The sequence below is a fragment of the Polypterus senegalus genome, chromosome 7 (assembly GCF_016835505.1).
Source record: "Polypterus senegalus isolate Bchr_013 chromosome 7, ASM1683550v1, whole genome shotgun sequence".
NCBI classification, from domain to species: domain Eukaryota; kingdom Metazoa; phylum Chordata; class Cladistia; order Polypteriformes; family Polypteridae; genus Polypterus; species Polypterus senegalus.
The window spans coordinates 151,820,489-151,843,623 of record NC_053160.1 but is presented as its reverse complement, the minus strand read 5'-3'; positions in this window follow the sequence as shown (position 1 = coordinate 151,843,623).

Here is a 23,135-nt window from a genome sequence, read left to right as displayed (position 1 = left end):
CCATTCAAACTTTTAGAAAAAACTATCCAGATTTCTTCATGAGGGAGGATTAACAGGGGTAGAAAAAGGGTTGTTTTAGATCGATTTAAATACAAATTATAAATATATTAATTCATTTAGCATTTAGACGTCTCCAAGGTGCTTTACAAGGGAACTGCTGCATCTTATTTAACTGTGTTATTTTTAAAGGACTTAGCGAACTAGTTATCACGTGTTTTACACGTTATCATGAAAGCCTTTAACTTTTCAACATCCATCCGTCTTTGGGAGAAAAAGTATCTGCGTGCTAAGCGCATGGGGATGGAAGAACGGGGGCTTACGCCAGCTGTTGACAAGCCTGCGCGCCTGGACTGAATCAGCGGAGCTGTCAGGGAGGAGGTGAACTTACACACAGCTCCACCCATATGGCATGCACTGACGGCTCTAGCTGCGCCCGGACTCAGTGTGAACAGAGAGAGAGATCCTTTCTGTGTGCTTTGGGAATGACCAGCTCGCGGATGCGCGCAGGGACTGCTAAAAGCCAGGCTGCGCAGAGGGTGCCGGGCAGCTTGTATTTCAACGTGCTTTGAACTACAAGCACACGCCTGCGGGGCTGCTAAACGCTAGACTGCTTGTCTTTCTGTGCGCTGCTGAATGCTTTTAAACTCAGAGCCTGTCTGTGAAAGGATTTTCACGGAGATGGGAAGGAAAAGGCTGTTTTGTCTTAGATAAAATACAAGGGAGTTTACAAATGATATAGCAACGATTAGATAGATAGATATTTTTAAAATAATTGTTACATAGATACAGGGATTCTTACCTAAAGCAATATTGGCAGGAACGGCGACAAGTTAGATCGGTCCGAACGGAGCCTGTGTGTGTATGTCCCAGGAAGAAGGGGACCAGACATCATGTGCTGCAGTGAGGCTTAGGCAGGCCATTCAGTCTGGGTATGGATAGGAACATGCCTGAACTTGTCCAGGGACCGGCTGCAGCATGCCTGAACCTCTTTGGAAGAGGGGTGGGGGGCTGGGAAGTGGTGGGGTGGTGATGGGTTCAAGGGGGGCCTAGGCAGCCCTTGGGCATGTCTGAACTTGCCCTAGTGAGATGGGGCAATGCAGGTGGCCAAGCAGGGGCGGGTGGTGGGGGTTCAAGGAGGGTGGGGGCATCCATCAAATTGCCCTTGACAGTTTCCTGGGGAAAACAGATGGCTGGGCTAAAGGTCAACAAACAACCGGTGGTTGGGGGTGGGGACTTCCTGTCATTAATCAACAGGGGCCCGGATCAAGGTCATCCAAGGTCAACAAAACAACCGGTGGTGGGGGAGGGTACTTCCTGAAAGGTCATCCAAGGTCAACTAACAACAGATGGTGGGTGGGGGCGGGACTTCCGGTCTTCGATTAAAAAGGGGCGGGGTTTAATCTCATCAATCAAACTCGGATTAAATTTTGACAGAAGCCGCCTGACATTATACTACTCACATTAATAACAGGTTTGACTGGTCTTAGAAAACATAGGAACTATATATGAAGGGGCAGAGCAGGCTCTTTTTCCTTAGGAGACTGCATTACTTTAATGTGGGAAGTGACATCCTTAACATCTTGTATAACTCTCTGTTGGGCAAAGCAATTTTCTATGCAGTGGTGTGCTGGGCTGGTATCATCACTTCAAGAGAGGCCTACTAAACAACATTCTAATTAAAACAACAGGTTCAGTAATGAGACGCACTCTGAACCCACTTGAGGTCGTAGCGAAGGAAAGAATTGAAACAAAAGTGAGTGGCATTATGAACAATGGTGTACATCCTCTCTCTGATACACTAACACTGCACACTTTCAGCCAACAAATTATTCATCAGAAGTGTGTCAAGAAACACTACAAGGGCTCCATTATTCCAACAGGAATACATCTGCATAATGCCTCACTGGGACTGTGACAGCCAAGTCAAGAGTTTATCATTCTTTTTAATTTTCTTCATTGTTCAGACCAAAGTGTGTGTACAGTTGTGCTTGAAAGTTTGTGAACCCTTTAGAATTTTCTATATTTCTGCAAAAAATATGACCTAATACATCATCAGATTTTCACTCAAGTCGTAAAAGTAGATAAAGAGAAACCAGTTAAACAAATGAGACAAAAATATTACCTGTATACTTGATCATGTATTTATTAAGGAAAATGATCGAATATTACATATTTGTGAGTGGCAAAAGTATGTGAACCTTTGCTTTCAGTATCTGGTGTGAAACCCCAACCCTTTGTAGCAATAACTGCAACTAAACATTTCCGGTAACTTTTGATAATTCCTGCACACCGGCTTGGAGGAATTTTAGCCCATTCCTCTGTACAGAACAGCTTCAACTCTGGGATGTTGGTGGGTTTCCTCGCATTAACTGCTCGCTTCAGGTCCTCCCACAACATTTCGATTGGATTAAGATCAGGACTTTGACTTGGCCATTCCAAAACATTAACTTTATTCTTCTTTAACCATTCTTTGGTAGAACGACTTGTGTGCTTAGGGTCATTGTCTTGCTGCATGACCCACCTTCTCTTGAGATTCAGTTCATGGACAGATGTCCTGACATTTTCCTTTAGAATTCTCTGATATAATTCACAATTCATTGTTCCATCATTGTTCAATCAATCTGCCTTGGCCCAGATGCAGCAAAACAGGCCCACTCCATGATATTACCACCACCACCATGTTTCACAGATAGGATAAGGTCCTTATGCTGGAATGCAGTATTTTCCTTTCTCCAAACATAACGCTTTTCATTTAAACCAAAAAGTTCTATTTTGGTCTCATCCATCCACAAAACATTCTTCCAATAGCCTTCTGGTTTATCCACGTGATCTTTAGCAAACTGCAGACGAGCAGCAATGTTTTTTTGGAGAGCAGTGGCTTTCTTCTTGCAACCCTGCCATGCACACCATTGTTGTTCAGTGTTCTCCTGATGGTGGACTCATAAACATGAACATTAGCCAATGTGAGAGAGGTCTTCAGTTGATAGAAGTTACCCTGGGGTCCTTTGTGACCTCGCCGACTATTACACGCCTTGCTCTTGGAGTGATCTTTGTTGGTCAACCATTGCTGGGGAGGGTAACAATGGTCTTGAATTTCCTCCGTTTGTACACAGTCTGTCTGACTGTGGATTGGTGGTGTCCAAACTCTTTAGAGATGGTTTTGTAACCTTTTCCAGCCTTCAAACTAACTGCTAATCCTAGAGGTTCACATACTTTTGCCACTCACAAATATGTAATATTCGATCATTTTCCTCAATAAATAAATGACCAAGTATAATATTTTTGTCTCATTTGTTTAACTGGTTTATCTTTATCTACTTTTAGGACTTGAGTGAAAATCTGATGATGTTTTAAGTCATATATGCAGAAATATAGAAAATTCTAAAGGGTTCACAAACTATCAAGCACAACTGTATATCTATCTATCTATCTATCTATCTATCTATTCTATCTATCTATCTATCTATCTATCTATTTATTTGTTAAAGAAGTCCTACATGATGCATTTTCATACATCCTCTAATGGTTTACAATAAGTATTTAGAATTGGTCATATTTTTATATCAAACTGTTCCTCACTATTTGACCAAATGCTTAAAACTAAATTAGTTATTAATATATTATTACAAGTCTTCTTTGCATCAAGTAATCTGGGAGCTAACGCGTAGTAATGTTTACACCTTCTTCTCATATATATGCTTTCAAAACCGTTGTTATATTATATATATAAATATTTTTTATTTCAAACATATATAAATTATAACCTATTTGAAGAATTATATATCAGAAATATTTATGTGACTAATGTTTGCCTGACATTAGTGCTTACAAGTAAGAATGTTACTGTACTCTGTAGACATAACAATAAGGAACCTGTAACAAACATTCTTATAATGAAAGAAGGATATGTATTTTTTAAATTTATTAAGACAGTAATCAGTCATATCCCACAACATACCAATGGCAAATTTAGTGCTGGGTCTATTTAGATTTGTCAAATATTTTAATATATATCCTTGCTGTGGAGACTGAGATCTTTAACTAAAGCGAACTAAGTATGTAACATCACAGAAAATAGGAGGGCAGTATCTGAAGCTTCTGCAAAAAAAATTCTAAGTTGTATGAAAAGTTATAGGTTTCAGTGTATTCTACCTTTAAAACATTTTAGGATGATAGTATGTTTAATGATGTCAAAAGCAAGAGCTACAGCAAGCACAACAGCTCAATGGGTAATTTGAAATCACAATATAGGTCACAATATAAAGGAGAATAATTTTGTTGCAATAGCAAGATCTGGAATCAGACTAGAAAGATTCAGATTTTTTGATGCAGCGTTACTGGAAGGGACACAACATGAGTCAGACCTTTACACTGAAAGGGTAGAGGAATAATGGGATTGTGTACAACAAAAGCACCAATATTTTCGTAACAGGGCCAGAGTAAAAGTGCCAGGGGAGAATACAGCTATAAAAAGCAAGTCTTTGGGGACAGGGGATGGCCATCACAAAATAGGTTAGCAAATGAATCTACATAAAATGCAATGGTACCACTTTAATTCAGGTATGGCAAAAATGCATCTGTTACTCATTTACTCTTATGTAACAAGACCTTAACAAAGGCTTCTGGTGTTTATAACAATTTTAAAGCGTCAATAAAGTGATTACTCATCTCTTCAATGCCACTTACTAAAATTATTTCACATTGGAATGGTCCAAGATGGTTAAGTGAAACAGATTTCTCTTGATATTGCATACTCCAGTATAAGACATGTGAATACTTCATATTAAGTAATTTTACTAGCGATCTATCAAGGGGTCTTAATATGCCATACTGCACAGAGATGAATAACCTGTCTACTGATGTTTTACAAGCCTAATGAAGACCAAAAAAATCATTTGTTAAGGTCTTGTTACATAAGAGTAAATGAGTAATAAATGCAGTTTTGCAATACCCAAAGTGTTACCAGTGTAATTTACTCTATTTGGTAACTACAGGTGGAATCCCATTGTAACGAAATTCAGGGCACCATAAAAATATTTTGTTATAACGGAAATTTTGTAATAATGAATATGAGAAAAATATGTATACTGTTGTGACTGGTGTCACCAGCAATTCACTATCTTTAACAGCAGCAGCACAAGGACTGCTCCTAGCTGCTCTGGTGCTGCCTTATTATGTAATATGCTTGTTGTACAATATGTAGAACATTTAACATCCAACCTGGACTCACCTTTCTGTCTCTTGTGCAACTAACTCTGTGATCCAACCTTGACAATACCTTTATAAAAAAAAACTATACTTTTTAAACTGCAAAAAATATTTTATTTGAAAATGAGACGTTTAATGTAACTTTTTTTTTTTAAATAAAAATACAGGTATGCATACAGAATGAAAATGAGGTGTTTTATAGAAATACAAATGTGCTTCAATTTTTTTTTTCATTCAGCTCCCAATGCCCAATCTTTGTTTTCTATTTTTTTGAATCTTTCAAAATTGTTGACAGCATGGAAGGCATGATTCTGAATGGTTTCACCACGCCATTTTTCTTCCTTCGGGAATCAACATTTTTCAGGATTGTTAAATTTCTTTCAGCATTAACTGACATGGTTTCTCACTTTTTTGGTTCATCGCAAAGAAAACTTTGAGAAGCACTATGAAACTTGAACAGTACAGTATTAGCACATGACACAGCTACCCATGCGGATGTTAGGTAGAGCATTGACTCAGAATTCGGTTATGTGAATGATGTCTCACCAGAAATTTTGCAACAGACTGTCACCTTCTTTTGATCTAACAAGAAAGAGACACCCTGTTGCAGGTTTTCTGAGACTCAGTGAAAGTGTAGGCACAGGCACTGAGTATTTTATGTGTCCCTTTATAATTTTCAGTGGCCAATTTTGGTTGAAAAAGCGTTTGTTATGCTGAAATTTACATTTTGTTAAAATGAAATATGTTTAGCATGATGTTGTGTGAATCTTTATCCAGGCCAAAAAGAAATATTCATTATTCTGAAAATTTTGTTACTTCAGTATTTGCTACAGCAGGATTTGACCTGTAGTAAAAACATTTACCAGATAACAGTCATTGTGGATTAAGTTCAAAACTAAGAAATTACTAACAAATGAATACATACTGTATTACATTGTATTAAAAAAATCTTACTTCTTGGCCATATGCCTTGTAAATTTTATTTTCATACACATACAGTCACTGGTTTCCCCTTTCAAGTAACAGTTAAGGTGACCTGGAACCTCAAAATTGGTGCAATATGAGTGAGCATGTTCCAGTGATGAACTAGCACCCCATCCAATGTGATTCCAGCCTTGAGCCCCATCACTAGGATAGGCACCAGCCTCCTCACTATCTTAAACTAGGTAAAATGTTTAGAAGATGAATGTGTGGATGGATTTAATGTCATGGAATAGTGCAGTTTTAACAGTATTGTAACACATGCAATCAATTTCTTATAATAGGTCATATTGTCCAAGTCTAAAACTATTTATTACCAAATGAAGAGGCACTGTAAGAAGAAACTGGAAGTGCATAAATCCCAGTAAAAGAAAGAAAATAGTCATCTTTGACTTTGTGCTGGATCAAAATATACATGTTTACCATAGTAGGTCAACAGTACATTTGATCAGCACATCTATTTTGCACTTCTGTTATAAACACAGGACCACAATAGTTCTAATTATTATTAATTAACCACCTTGTGATGTTGTAAACATCACAACCTGTACTCGTAAAGCAATCTGTCTCAACAGGCTGCATGCCACCCTAATTAAGAAATGTCATTATCACCAGGCACTTCTCAGGAGATTTCCCTTGACAGTTGCTTGTTGCACTCGTCACTTCAGTTATTTTTCATCTGTGAGTCACCTGCTGGTATCTTATTAGCTTCTGCTAGTGTTAGTGTAACGAAACAGATGTTGCTGCCTGGCCTTGGCCCTCCTTCTTAAATGGCCCGAAACAAGGCCACAGCTCTTACCTACTGTAATAGGCAGTGTTTTCAAACAAGCTGAAATAATTTTTTACCACATAAAACAAGTATCACAACTAGATATATATATATATATACTGTATCAGTTGTGTTTTAAAAGATTATGACTCAAATGCTGTAACATTAAACAAATCTTTGCGTTCTGGACAAACACTACAGGTGATACCGGTTACTTTATAATGCAGTAATTAAATTTTACAGAATAGTTGAGGCAGCTAGTTAGAAATTAATAATCTTTTGAGGTTTTATGTATTCTCCAACCATTTTCAGAGATAATAACTGTCAGATGGTGAACCACATTTCCCTGAACTGGACATTCTTTGTGAAAATTCTGTAACTTTACTGAACTGATAAGTCTACATTTTTAAGAACAGCACGTATTTTACTTCATTATTTCTTTTTATAAATAATGCTATTGATGCAATTATTTAACATTTCATTTTCGGTAACATTTCTTAGCAATTGTCTAAAAGCCATAGGAGAAGAACACTTCCTTTGGCAACGTGACAAAGTGCTAAAACCAGTCTCAAATAGTGTCTCCTCAGCCATCATTGCAAGCAAACACCACCACCATGTCAGAAAGTACATTGCATTCGTGAAAACAGCACTGTACACGCATTTACAGACCAAAATATTAGCAAGCTTACTCATTATTGCTTATGAAATGGTTGACCTGGGCAAGCAGCTAAAATTTCTGGCCCATATACTGTAACAACATCATCACAGAGGCCTTAAAATTACTGGTAATGATAGAACTGACAGTGTCCTGGGAAGACCACATGGAGGAGGTGTATGAGAGGAGGGTTGGAAGTACCTGAGCTACTGGAGCATTGGTTCAACCAGCTATTGATTCAACAAGCTTGCTGCCTGTTGGTTGAAGTATGAGGGTGCTGACTCTGCAAAGTATACACCCTGCTTTACTTCATAGTGGTTGTAAAGAGAAGATCCATCTAAACCATCACAGATGCAGCGGAAACAGCTTAAACATGGGTTTGGTTCAGGAGAGGTGACCTGTGGATTAACACTGCTGTGACTCAAGGGTGTCTGATTTTGAAAGACCTGATAACACCGGTGGCTATATCAGCTTACCATTATAATAACTTTAATTAGTAAGTCTATAACAAACATTGATGGATTATTAGTTTATGTAAATTCAAATAGGTATAAATATCATTGAATGATAAATCATGTATTACTAACACTTTATAATACCCTTCATTAATTAGTAATTTAAAAACATAATAGAGTGATTCTTTACCTGCTTACAATTCACTTACTCATTAGTTATAGATCTCTTTATAGTACCTAAAGTCAATTTGATTTGAAAAAAAACGATAATCAAGTGCTGATATTTTGGTCTATCATCCACGTGATCTTTAGCAAACTGCAGACGAGCAGCAATGTTTTTTTGGAGAGCAGTGGCTTTCTTCTTGCAACCCTGCCATGCACACCATTGTTGTTCAGTGTTCTCCTGATGGTGGACTCATAAACATGAACATTAGCCAATGTGAGAGAGGTCTTCAGTTGATAGAAGTTACCCTGGGGTCCTTTGTGACCTCGCCGACTATTACACGCCTTGCTCTTGGAGTGATCTTTGTTGGTCAACCATTGCTGGGGAGGGTAACAGTGGTGTTGAATTTCCTCCGTTTGTACACAGTCCGTCTGAATGTGGATTGGTGGTGTCCAAACTCTTTAGAGATGGTTTTGTAACCTTTTCCAGCCTTCAAACTAACTGCTAATCCTAGAGGTTCACATACTTTTGCCACTCACAAATATGTAATATTCGATCATTTTCCTCAATAAATAAATGACCAAGTATAATATTTTTGTCTCATTTGTTTAACTGGTTTATCTTTATCTACTTTTAGGACTTGAGTGAAAATCTGATGATGTTTTAAGTCATATATGCAGAAATATAGAAAATTCTAAAGGGTTCACAAACTATCAAGCACAACTGTATATCTATCTATCTATCTATCTATCTATCTATCTATCTATCTATCTATCTTATTTGTTAAAGAAGTCCTACATGATGCATTTTCATACATCCTCTAATGGTTTACAATAAGTATTTAGAATTGGTCATATTTTTATATCAAACTGTTCCTCACTATTTGACCAAATGCTTAAAACTAAATTAGTTATTAATATATTATTACAAGTCTTCTTTTGCATCAGAGTAATCTGGGAGCTAACGCGTAGTAATGTTTACACCTTCTTCTCATATATATGCTTTCAAAACCGTTGTTATATTATATATATAAATATTTTTTATTTCAAACATATATAAATTATAACCTATTTGAAGAATTATATATCAGAAATATTTATGTGACTAATGTTTGCCTGACATTAGTGCTTACAAGTAAGAATGTTACTGTACTCTGTAGACATAACAATAAGGAACCTGTAACAAACATTCTTATAATGAAAGAAGGATATGTATTTTTTAAATTTATTAAGACAGTAATCAGTCATATCCCACAACATACCAATGGCAAATTTAGTGCTGGGTCTATTTAGATTTGTCAAATATTTTAATATATATCCTTGCTGTGGAGACTGAGATCTTTAACTAAAGCGAACTAAGTATGTAACATCACAGAAAATAGGAGGGCAGTATCTGAAGCTTCTGCAAAAAAAATTCTAAGTTGTATGAAAAGTTATAGGTTTCAGTGTATTCTACCTTTAAAACATTTTAGGATGATAGTATGTTTAATGATGTCAAAAGCAAGAGCTACAGCAAGCACAACAGCTCAATGGGTAATTTGAAATCACAATATAGGTCACAATATAAAGGAGAATAATTTTGTTGCAATAGCAAGATCTGGAATCAGACTAGAAAGATTCAGATTTTTTGATGCAGCGTTACTGGAAGGGACACAACATGAGTCAGACCTTTACACTGAAAGGGTAGAGGAATAATGGGATTGTGTACAACAAAAGCACCAATATTTTCGTAACAGGGCCAGAGTAAAAGTGCCAGGGGAGAATACAGCTATAAAAAGCAAGTCTTTGGGGGACAGGGGATGGCCATCACAAAATAGGTTAGCAAATGAATCTACATAAAATGCAATGGTACCACTTTAATTCAGGTATGGCAAAAATGCATCTGTTACTCATTTACTCTTATGTAACAAGACCTTAACAAAGGCTTCTGGTGTTTATAACAATTTTAAAGCGTCAATAAAGTGATTACTCATCTCTTCAATGCCACTTACTAAAATTATTTCACATTGGAATGGTCCAAGATGGTTAAGTGAAACAGATTTCTCTTGATATTGCATACTCCAGTATAAGACATGTGAATACTTCATATTAAGTAATTTTACTAGCGTATCTATCAAGGGGTCTTAATATGCCATACTGCACAGAGATGAATAACCTGTCTACTGATGTTTTACAAGCCTAATGAAGACCAAAAAAATCATTTGTTAAGGTCTTGTTACATAAGAGTAAATGAGTAATAAATGCAGTTTTGCAATACCCAAAGTGTTACCAGTGTAATTTACTCTATTTGGTAACTACAGGTGGAATCCCATTGTAACGAAATTCAGGGCACCATAAAAATATTTTGTTATAACGGAAATTTTGTAATAATGAATATGAGAAAAATATGTATACTGTTGTGACTGGTGTCACCAGCAATTCACTATCTTTAACAGCAGCAGCACAAGGACTGCTCCCTAGCTGCTCTGGTGCGTCTTATTATGTAATATGCTTGTTGTACAATATGTAGAACATTTAACATCCAACCTGGACTCACCTTTCTGTCTCTTGTGCAACTAACTCTGTGATCCAACCTTGACAATACCTTTATAAAAAAAAACTATACTTTTTAAACTGCAAAAAATATTTTATTTGAAAATGAGACGTTTAATGTAACTTTTTTTTTTTAAATAAAAATACAGGTATGCATACAGAATGAAAATGAGGTGTTTTATAGAAATACAAATGTGCTTCAATTTTTTTTTTCATTCAGCTCCCAATGCCCAATCTTTGTTTTCTATTTTTTTGAATCTTTCAAAATTGTTGACAGCATGGAAGGCATGATTCTGAATGGTTTCACCACGTCATTTTTCTTCCTTCGGGAATCAACATTTTTCAGGATTGTTAAATTTCTTTCAGCATTAACTGACATGGTTTCTCACTTTTTTGGTTCATCGCAAAGAAAACTTTGAGAAGCACTATGAAACTTGAACAGTACAGTATTAGCACATGACACAGCTACCCATGCGGATGTTAGGTAGAGCATTGACTCAGAATTCGGTTATGTGAATGATGTCTCACCAGAAATTTTGCAACAGACTGTCACCTTCTTTTGATCTAACAAGAAAGAGACACCCTGTTGCAGGTTTTCTGAGACTCAGTGAAAGTGTAGGCACAGGCACTGAGTATTTTATGTGTCCCTTTATAATTTTCAGTGGCCAATTTTGGTTGAAAAAGCGTTTGTTATGCTGAAATTTACATTTTGTTAAAATGAAATATGTTTAGCATGATGTTGTGTGAATCTTTATCCAGGCCAAAAAGAAATATTCATTATTCTGAAAATTTTGTTACTTCAGTATTTGCTACAGCAGGATTTGACCTGTAGTAAAACATTTACCAGATAACAGTCATTGTGGATTAAGTTCAAAACTAAGAAATTACTAACAAATGAATACATACTGTATTACATTGTATTAAAAAAATCTTACTTCTTGGCCATATGCCTTGTAAATTTTATTTTCATACACATACAGTCACTGGTTTCCCCTTTCGAAGTAACAGTTAAGGTGACCTGGAACCTCAAAATTGGTGCAATATGAGTGAGCATGTTCCAGTGATGAACTAGCACCCCATCCAATGTGATTCCAGCCTTGAGCCCCATCACTAGGATAGGCACCAGCCTCCTCACTATCTTAAACTAGGTAAAATGTTTAGAAGATGAATGTGTGGATGGATTTAATGTCATGGAATAGTGCAGTTTTAACAGTATTGTAACACATGCAATCAATTTCTTATAATAGGTCATATTGTCCAAGTCTAAAACTATTTATTACCAAATGAAGAGGCACTGTAAGAAGAAACTGGAAGTGCATAAATCCCAGTAAAAGAAAGAAAATAGTCATCTTTGACTTTGTGCTGGATCAAAATATACATGTTTACCATAGTAGGTCAACAGTACATTTGATCAGCACATCTATTTTGCACTTCTGTTATAAACACAGGACCACAATAGTTCTAATTATTATTAATTAACCACCTTGTGATGTTGTAAACATCACAACCTGTACTAAATAAAGCAATCTGTCTCAACAGGCTGCATGCCACCCTAATTAAGAAATGTCATTATCACCAGGCACTTCTCAGGAGATTTCCCTTGACAGTTGCTTGTTGCACTCGTCACTTCAGTTATTTTTCATCTGTGAGTCACCTGCTGGTATCTTATTAGCTTCTGCTAGTGTTAGTGTAACGAAACAGATGTTGCTGCCTGGCCTTGGCCCTCCTTCTTAAATGGCCCGAAACAAGGCCACAGCTCTTACCTACTGTAATAGGCAGTGTTTTCAAACAAGCTGAAATAATTTTTTACCACATAAAACAAGTATCACAACTAGATATATATATATATATATATATACTGTATCAGTTGTGTTTTAAAAGATTATGACTCAAATGCTGTAACATTAAACAAATCTTTGCGTTCTGGACAAACACTACAGGTGATACCGGTTACTTTATAATGCAGTAATTAAATTTTACAGAATAGTTGAGGCAGCTAGTTAGAAATTAATAATCTTTTGAGGTTTTATGTATTCTCCAACCATTTTCAGAGATAATAACTGTCAGATGGTGAACCACATTTCCCTGGAACTGGACATTCTTTTGTGAAAATTCTGTAACTTTACTGAACTGATAAGTCTACATTTTTAAGAACAGCACGTATTTTACTTCATTATTTCTTTTTATAAATAATGCTATTGATGCAATTATTTAACATTTCATTTTCGGTAACATTTCCTTAGCAATTGTCTAAAAGCCATAGGAGAAGAACACTTCCTTTGGCAACGTGACAAAGTGCTAAAACCAGTCTCAAATAGTGTCTCCTCAGCCATCATTGCAAGCAAACACCACCACCATGTCAGAAAGTACATTGCATTCGTGAAAACAGCACTGTACACGCATTTACAGACCAAAATATTAGCAAGCTTACTCATTATTGCTTATGAAATGGTTGACCTGGGCAAGCAGCTAAAATTTCTGGCCCATATACTGTAACAACATCATCACAGAGGCCTTAAAATTACTGGTAATGATAGAACTGACAGTGTCCTGGGAAGACCACATGGAGGAGGTGTATGAGAGGAGGGTTGGAAGTACCTGGAGCTACTGGAGCATTGGTTCAACCAGCTATTGATTCAACAAGCTTGCTGCCTGTTGGTTGAAGTATGAGGGTGCTGACTCTGCAAAGTATACACCCTGCTTTACTTCATAGTGGTTGTAAAGAGAAGATCCATCTAAACCATCACAGATGCAGCGGAAACAGCTTAAACATGGGTTTGGTTCAGGAGAGGTGACCTGTGGATTAACACTGCTGTGACTCAAGGGTGTCTGATTTTGAAAGACCTGATAACACCGGTGGCTATATCAGCTTACCATTATAATAACTTTAATTAGTAAGTCTATAACAAACATTGATGGATTATTAGTTTATGTAAATTCAAATAGGTATAAATATCATTGAATGATAAATCATGTATTACTAACACTTTATAATACCCTTCATTAATTAGTAATTTAAAAACATAATAGAGTGATTCTTTACCTGCTTACAATTCACTTACTCATTAGTTATAGATCTCTTTATAGTACCTAAAGTTAACACTATTCATATACTGAAAAGTTTGTAAGAGTTTATGAATGAGAGAAATGGGAGTTATTATAATAAAGTGTTGCTATAAATTATGATTACTATCAAACTGTTTCTGATGAGCCAGGAAATGAGGATGCACATAAGCAAGACTGAGGTTCAACAAAGTGTTTTTATTTAGACAAAAATATATTATAATTATATATATTATATTATAATCAATAAATCAAAATAGGATCAAAACAGAGTCTTTAGTGGAGGTTAAAAAGTTAATGAATAAATAGATGCATAAATAAATCCATAAAACTGAAGTTAAAATTCACTGACAGAAATCCATCCTTTAAAAAACAACCTTAAGCCACAGTGCTTCCACTCTTAAAACCAACATCTCCTTTTCATACCCTTTAGGGATCTCCGCAGCCAGGCGAGACAACCACTAACAGGCGTAGTCCACCTTTACACAGGCCCAGGTTCCTGCTACCAACCTAGGCATTCAGTGGGGTGCTGTGCCAAGACAGACTCTGTCTTTCATAAGCCTTCTGTACACATCCGCAGGATCCCTAGCAGAATACCCTGATTGCACCCACAAGTGGGGGGGGGCATCCACCCTATTGAGTGCCGGCCCACCTGCTTCCTCTCCCAGCACCGGCTTTGTTCAGATTCTGCTTTTGTTTTCACCTTTGTCTCTCTTTGACTGTCTTCCTTCCATACTGTCCCCACAATCCCTGCCCAGGCTCCTTTTATGCTAGATTCGGGTACAAGTATTTCAGTCAAGGACCCCAGAGCGGTAATGAAGAAATTTGCAGGACTGAGCATGTCTGCAGGTGAATGTATAGCCAGCTAATTTCCTCAACACCATTTTGTAGCCAATTGTGAATGTTTTCATGAACACCTGCAACCATCCAGAGCCTAAGCACATTGTTTATTAAAAACTTTGCCCAGCCACAGACCTTCAACATGCTTCATCACAGTTACCATTGTACATGTATGATAATTATGTTCAAAACACTGTTGTTTATTACAGTGCTATGAAATATGAATAGTTACTATTTCACCTTTATAAACACAAAAATTACATTCCGAATCAAAGGAAAAACTTGTTTAAAATAATTGTGAAAAGTATAAACAGATATGGGGTGTCCAGTTAGGAATGAACACAACATCTTGATTTTTGAAGAGTCAATTTACAAGATATATAAACGAATTCAGTACAGTTATTGCTGCCATTACTTCTTTAACAAAGAAAACCACACATTGATTTGTTTGGACATTTGAAGATTCAACAAGAGATTATTCTCTTGTGCCCTAGGCACCCTAACATCAATTAACCCTTTAAAGTAGAAATACATGCTTCTAGGGTGAGAGTGAGTGCCATATTATACCAATGCTATAGGGAATTTACAGGATTGTTCTTTCAATTTAAAGAAACTATTGTAGAACAAAACTATGATGTTATTAATAGAAAATCCCTTGCTATAAAATGATTATTAGCAGTCAAAACTAGGTTTGTGACAGGTTAATCAAAGGTAACCTAAAATTATTTTGGGGATTGGTGTCAATAAAAAAGTAATTTTATCTCAGTGATCTTAGTGATTTTATTTGTAACACCCAAGACAACTGGCATAACGATCAGTTGTGTTCAGTTTTCTTAAGTTTTTTTTAACTTTAATTTCATTATTAACTGTTTTTTCCAGCAACCTGCTAATCAAATTTTCAGTACTGTCTGAGTCCAAAAAAAAAGCCTCAAAACAAAATGTGGTGTTTAACAGAATAGACATGTACTGTATAAGACAACAGCAAGTATCCATCAAAAAATAACAGGTAAAAATAATACATACATTTTTTTTCTTTTTAAATGACAGAGTCAAAGTTTTGGCAAGTGACTAGTTGTGCCGATGGTGCAGCAGCTCCTTTGAGTGTCTGACTAGCGCACCGTAACTGGTGAACCTGACTTTAGGGATTGTGCTAATAGTAAGCCATTCACAGCCTTCCATGTAACATATACTGTAAATCTTAATTTCCTTTAAAGCCACTCTGTAAACTATTCAGAAAAATCATTCTATACATAGCCAGGAAAGAATAATATCTTATTTTTCTACTTTCATCAATAGTCAAGTACAGTATACAGTAATCCCTCACTATATCGCGCTTCGACTTTCGTGGCTTCACTCTATCGCGGATTTTATATGTAAGCATAACTAAATATATAACGCAGATTTTTCGCTGCTTCGCGAGTTCTGCGGACAATGGGTCTTTTTATTTCCTGTACATGCTTCCTCAGTTGGTTTGCCCAGTTGATTTCATACAAGGGACACTATTGGCGGATGGCTGAGAAGCTAACCAATCAGAGCACGCAGTTAAGTTCCTGTGTGCTGAATGCGGTGTTAACCAGGAAGTCTTGTCTTGCTCATTCAGCATCAACGTGTTTTGCTGTGTAAAGAGTTAACTTTTGTGCTCTTTTGTGTTTATCTTTGTGCATAGTCAAGCCCTTCATTATGGCTCCAAAACGATCTGCTCCTGCTACTGCTTCAGGGTCTGTGCCCAAGCGCCAACGGAAGATGTTAACGATTGACGAATAGGTAAACGTTTTGGATTTGTTGAAGGAAGGGAAAAGCTACACCGCTGTAGGATGCCATTACAGCATCAATGAGGCTACAATTCTTTTTATTTAAAAAATAGGAAAGGAATATAAGATCTACGGCCGCAGTGTCCTTTTAACCAGGGTGCAAAACGAGTTGTAAGTGGATGTAATAAGGCAGTAGTCTGGATGGAATCTGCTTTAGGGATTTGGACTGAAGAAGAATAACGGAGGTGCTACATAGTTGCCTGAAGTGGGTTCTTTAGAAAGGCTGTAACGCTCTCCTTTGTTGTGCAGTAAAATTAAACTCATCGTTATTGGACAAGTCATCGTGTCATTGTTGGTGAGTAACCATAATTAATTTTCTACTTACTGTACTTAGTACATGTACGTATGTTTAGTGTCACTGTACACACATTTATTGTATACAATTTTTCTTGCATTGTACGTATTTATTGCTGGTGGCCTGTCTATCGTAATGGCTGATATCGGAGACACTCGATATCTTTAAAATAATATTTAGGTTTTACTGTATATAAACAGTGTGTTTACATACATAATTTCAATGAATCTTACCTAATATTTAAGAGAATACAAAGGGTTTATGCTGTATAACTGTGCGGGGAATATTTATAAACAGTGTGGGAGAGTTTCTAAGGGCTTAAAATATATAAAAATAACCATACAAACATATGGTTTCTACTTCGCGGATTTTCACCTATCGCAGGGGGGTCTGGAACACAACCCCCACGATCGAGGAGGGATTACTGTACTGTAATATGGCATTTCTTTGACATCTGTAAAAATACTTTAATACTTTTCTGTTAAAATCTTTATGAAAATTGCTTTCATTTTCACCCTTTCATTATATGTTCTGTTTAAAATAATAAATACAGGTAACACACACATTAAATTACACAAACATAGCAAAACAAATTATAAATGTTGATTGCCATCTCAAGGTTTGAGAACAGTGCACACTAATGTGAACTTCAGAACTGGGGTTTTGATTTCCCGCCAGCTTTAGTACAATTAGCTTTTTAAAAGTAAAAAAAAAATTCCAGTGGAAATACAAGCTCCCGTTTCACCCATTTCTCTTTTAGGTAAACTAATAGTAAATTCCTTTACAACCATAGAGACTGCTATATATCTGTTTAATGAAGGTAATTCTGAAGTGGCTTGTAGTAATCTTCTCTTTCTTTTCCTTAAATTAAGGTGAGTTACTTCAGAGCTTAATGAATCAATTCCTCCAGTGGATTACTATCATGTTTGGCAATTTAATCTTTCTATTCTTCCACTACACTGTTTTTCTAAATTGACGTTAATGCAATATATTCCAAAATTGATATAGTTCCATTTTTTAAATTAAAAAACTTATTTGATGTAACACTTTTCAGTTTTTGCACATCCTGCATGTGTTCCCATAACGTAGAGGCAGAGTTACACTAGAGTGTGATGGTGCTGGAAGTATGTATACAAGCAAACTTTTCATCTATAAAACCAGTTCAGGTAAATATGCAGAATCTATTTCAGCGGCATATGTAAGTAATCAACCCTGGAAAGTGTACCTGTAAATCACAGGGTAAAGTTATACACATTCCAACCAGTCAAACTATGCAAACACACACACTGTGACCTGTGTGGAATTGAACATGTGCCCATGGTGCTGAGTGGCATATTATTATTATTATTATTATTATTATCATTATTAATGACCTCTTAGGCACAGCCATCAGCAGTATGTCTGTCTCTGGTGACTCTTCCTATGAAGTCAGTAGATGGATTGGGAGAGCATGAGGGGTCATTTGGTCGCTGGAAAGAATGTGTGGTGCTGTGTATATCTATGCAAAAGGATGAAGGTGCAAGTGTTTAGAGTCCTGGTGCTTCCTATTTTGCTATATGGTGGCGAGATATAGATGCTATCCAGTGACCAGAGATGAAGACTGGACTCCATTGGTACTGTGTCTCTTTGAATAATCTTTGGGTACTGCTGGTTTGACGTTATGTTGAATGTGCAGTTGCTCACATAGTCCTGAAAGAGGTAGATTACCTGCATTCTGAGGGAGCGTCAGTTACAGCCCTATGGCCATATGGCGTTATTCCCTGTGGGTGATCCGGCTATCAGGATCCTCATTGTTGATGACCCAAGTGGCTGGACCAGGCCAAGGGGACATCCACGTAACACCTTGCTGTGGCAGATAGAGAGTCATATCCAGAGGGGGAGACTGGACTGCATATCTGTCTGGGGGGTTGCCAACCAGGATCCCAAGCTGTTTCATCGTGTGATGGGTGCAGCAACGCGCTGAACCAGTGCATGTTCCCCAACCTGACCCGACCTGATTATTATTATTATAAAATATGAATAAGATTAAAACAAAATTATCTGACTGTTTAAAAGTTTCTGTTCATAGCTTTACTGCAAGATCTTAGCTGAATCTCTTCTTACTTGTACCCAAAAGAAAAAAAAGCTTATGTGCAGGCAGTACTATAGTATGTAAGCAACTAATACATTTATGGAATTACATAATCATGACTGCAAAATAACCCAAAATAATACACTCATATTTTCAAAAATTACACAACAGACTTGCAAAATGAGCAATTAATTTATTATTTTAGGGGCAGAAATAAGATCCCCTAGTTTTCTAAAGCCCTGGTATAGTTTGTTTTGTAGTGACAAAATTTCTATATCTGTATAAGGTTCACAAAGACTTTTATATGACATCCAAGTAGAAACATTTTGTTATGCGTGTAATCATTGTTCAGTTGTTAACCTGACATTCTCATCATTCCCATATTCCTTGGAAATAGTCCTTCATATTGGAGTACAGTGGCAGTAACACAGGACCAGGGGCCTCATGTATAAACGGTGTGTACGCACAAAAATGTTGCGTACGAACGTTTCCACGCTCAAATCACGATGTATAAAACCTAAACTTGCCTTAAAGCCATGCACATTTTCACGGTAGCTCCAACCCTGGCGTACGCAAGTTCTCCACTCGGTTTTGCAAACTGGCGGCACCCAGCGTCAAAGCAGTGCTACTGTTCCAGTGTGGTATCCCTTTCTTTTTTAGATCCACATCTCTGATGCGGCTTTATAAATACACTGAAATTAACCACATATTGTTTATTAGTTTAATGCATCTGATTGTACTTAACCTGTAACAATATAATGGTCCACAGAATGGTCAAACTATTCTAAATACCATAGCTGCTATAGCGTTGTTACTCTTACTGCACCTTCTTGTTCTTCTTTCAGCTGCTCCTGTTAGGGGTTGCCACAGCGGATCATCTTTTTCCATATTACTCTCACTGCACCACTCGGAGTATTTATATCACTGTATCTGAGTGGGGAATCACAGCTCTACAGCAGCTGATCGGAAAAAGAATTATCGGTATACAGCATCAAGCACATGCTGCCCAGGAAGTGCCGCAATGGGCTTTAACATGTCCTACCTCTTGACAGCCCCCCAGCCTTGACTGTCTAAGAAGATTAAACTCCCAAAAAAACCTTGTAGGGAAAAGTGGAAGAAACCTCGGGAAAGGCAGTTCAAAGAGAGACTCCTTTCCAGGTAGGTTGGTTGTGCAGTGGGTGTCAAAAGAAGCAGGTCAATACAATACAATACACAAGACAGAACAAATCCTCAATACAGTATAAAAATAAAAATTTTAGAAGCACGGAGCAGAATTTAACAGTAGATGATATAATATAATAAGATTTGGATATTTTTAGAGTCCTGGAGACCTCATCCTTCAAGCTCAACCATCATTTGACCATTCCACGGCTGAAACAGTGCTAGGCCAGCCAATCCGATGAAAGGACCCTTCTTTCCCACAATTCCTGTGATCCTCCATGAGGGATGACTTTACCATAGGCAGGCAAAACAACTTGGCAGGTGGGCCATGGCACCAAGTGCCACATTTGAGTACCGAGAAGAGAAACAGAATAGGTGAAGGTTAGTATCCAATTATAACTATCATGTAAAACTATCACTAGTTATGTTTTAGTGCTAAAGACTAACAACAGAGATGCAGTATGTACAGTTAATCAGCAGCTCTAGTCAGGATATGCTAAACTAAAATAGTGAGTCTTCAGCCGGGATTTAAAAGCTGAGACCAAAAGGGCATCTCTTATCGTAGCAGGCAGACCATTCCACAGTTTAGGGGACCTGTAACTAAAAGCTGAACCTCCCACTGTTATTTTATTAATCCTTGGAATCATAAGCAGGCCGGCATCTTGAGATCTTAATGTGCGCTCAGGTTTGTAAGTCATGATAAGTTCAGACAAGTAAGCCTGACTTCAGCCATTTAATGCTTTACAGTAATCCTTCTTCTATCGCGGAGGTTGCGTTCCAGAACCACCCGCGATAGATGAAAATCTGCGAACTAGAAACCATATGTTTGTTTGGTTATTTTTATATATTTTAAGCCCTTATAAACTCTCCCACACTGTTAACATTATTAGAGCCCTCTAGATATGAAATAACACCCTTTAGTCAAAAGTTTTAACTGTGCTCCATGACAAGACAGAGATGACAGTTCTTTCTCACAATTAAAAGAATGCAAACATATCTTTCTCTTCAAAGAATGCGTTTCAGGAGCAGAGAATGTCAGAGAGAGAGAGAGAGCAAGAGAAAAGCAAAAATCAAAAAATCAATACGTGCTTTGGGGCTTTTAAGTATGCCGAAGCACCGCGATAAAGCAGCATTTTTTTAGAGGAACATCCGTATTCTCTAGGCAAACAGCTCCTCTGCTCACACCCCTCCGTCAGGCAGAGAGAGTGAGAGAGACAGAGACAGAGAAAAGCAAAAAATCAAGCACCGCGCGGGAAGCATATCGTATTGAGGAGTTTTATTTAATATGTAATGCATGCTCTGATTGGGTAGCTTCTAAGCCATCCGCCAATAGCGTCCCTTGTATGAAATCAACTGGGCAAACAAACTGAGGAAGCATGTACCATAAATTAAAAGACCCATTGTCCGCCGAAACCCTTGAACCAGCGAAAAATCCTTGATATATATTTAGATATGCTTACATTTAAAATCTGCGATAGAGTGAAGCCGCGAAAGTTGAAGCGTGATATAGCGAGGATTCACTGTATATGTTAAAAGGAGGATTTTGAAATCTGCCCTAAACTTAACCTGGGAGCCAGTGTAAAGATTTAAGAACTGGAGTTATGTTTTCGTATTTTCCTGTTCTTGTAATAATTCTTGCAGCCGCATTTTGGATTAACAGGAGGCTGTATAGAGAACGGTTTGAACAGCCAGTAAACACCACATTGCAGTAGTCAATCCTACTATAGATAAATGCATGAATTTATTTCTCAGAATCCTGTTTATTTAGAAAGTGCCTTAATTTCCTAACATTTTTAAGATGGAAGAAACATGTTTTGGACAACTTTGTAATATGCGCTTTAAATGACACACTAGAGTCAAAGATAACTCCTAGATTGCGGGCTGATTCAGTAAAATTAATTGGGATTTCAACTGAGTTAAATAATGACAGAATATTGTTGTGATCAGCATCATTCCCTCCAACAATTAACATCTCTGTTTTATCTGTATTTAAAGACAAGCAGTTCTCCTTTAATTCGCTAACACAACTAATTAAAGACAACATCGGAGAAACTTCATTTGATTTAAATGAAAGGTATAACTGGTTGTCATCTGCATATGAGTGAAAATTAACATCATGTTTCCTAATTAAAGATTCAGTGGAAGCATGTAAAGTGAAAACAGTAAAGGTCCCAGTACTGAGCCATGCGGGACACCATATTGAACTTCTGTGTATAATGATGGAGCACTGTCAGCACATTTCTGTACATATTGGAATTGATTTGATAAAAAAGAACTAAACCAAGCGAGCATGTGGCCTGTAAGCCCAACATCATTTTCTAGCCTGTGCAGTAAAGTAGAATGGTCAATGGTGTCAAATGCTGCACTTAAGTCCAACAACATAATTACAGTGGAGTTTCTATCATCAGAGGATATCAGAATGTCATTTACAACCCGTGTTAGTGCCGTTTCTGTACTATGACCAGTGCGAAAACCAGACTGGAATTTCTCAAATAGATTGTAATGCATAAGGTGTGACTGAAGCTGACTGGCGACTACTTTTTCTAGTATTTTAGAGAGAAACGGTAAATTTGAAATAGGCCTATAATTATTTAGTATGTGTGGGTCTATGTCTGACTTTTTAAGTAATGGTTTAATGACTGACACTTTTAGTGTATCAGGTACTGTGCCATGCAATAATGAACTAGATGAAATGCAGCAAAATATGTTTATTATGTTATACTGATAAAACTTTAACTTAATTTAAATAATCTGTATTGTAAATAATTAAACATATGGTGCTCCGTTTACGGATTGTTCCTGCCTTGTGCCGTATTCTTGCTGGGGCTGGCATGACACTGGAAGGATATAATAATTAAACATGTATCCATCCATCCATTATCCAACCCACTATATCCTAACTACAGGGTCACGGGGATCTGCTGGAGCCAATCCCAGCCACCGCAGGGCGCACACACACACACACACCCACAGTAGGGACAATTTAGAATCGCCAATGCACCTAACCTGCATGTCTTTGGACTGTGGGAGGAAACTGGAGTACCCGGAGGAAACCAATGCAGACACGGGGAGAACATGCAAACTACATGCAGGGAGGACCCAGGAAGCAAACCTGAGTGTCCTAACTGCGAG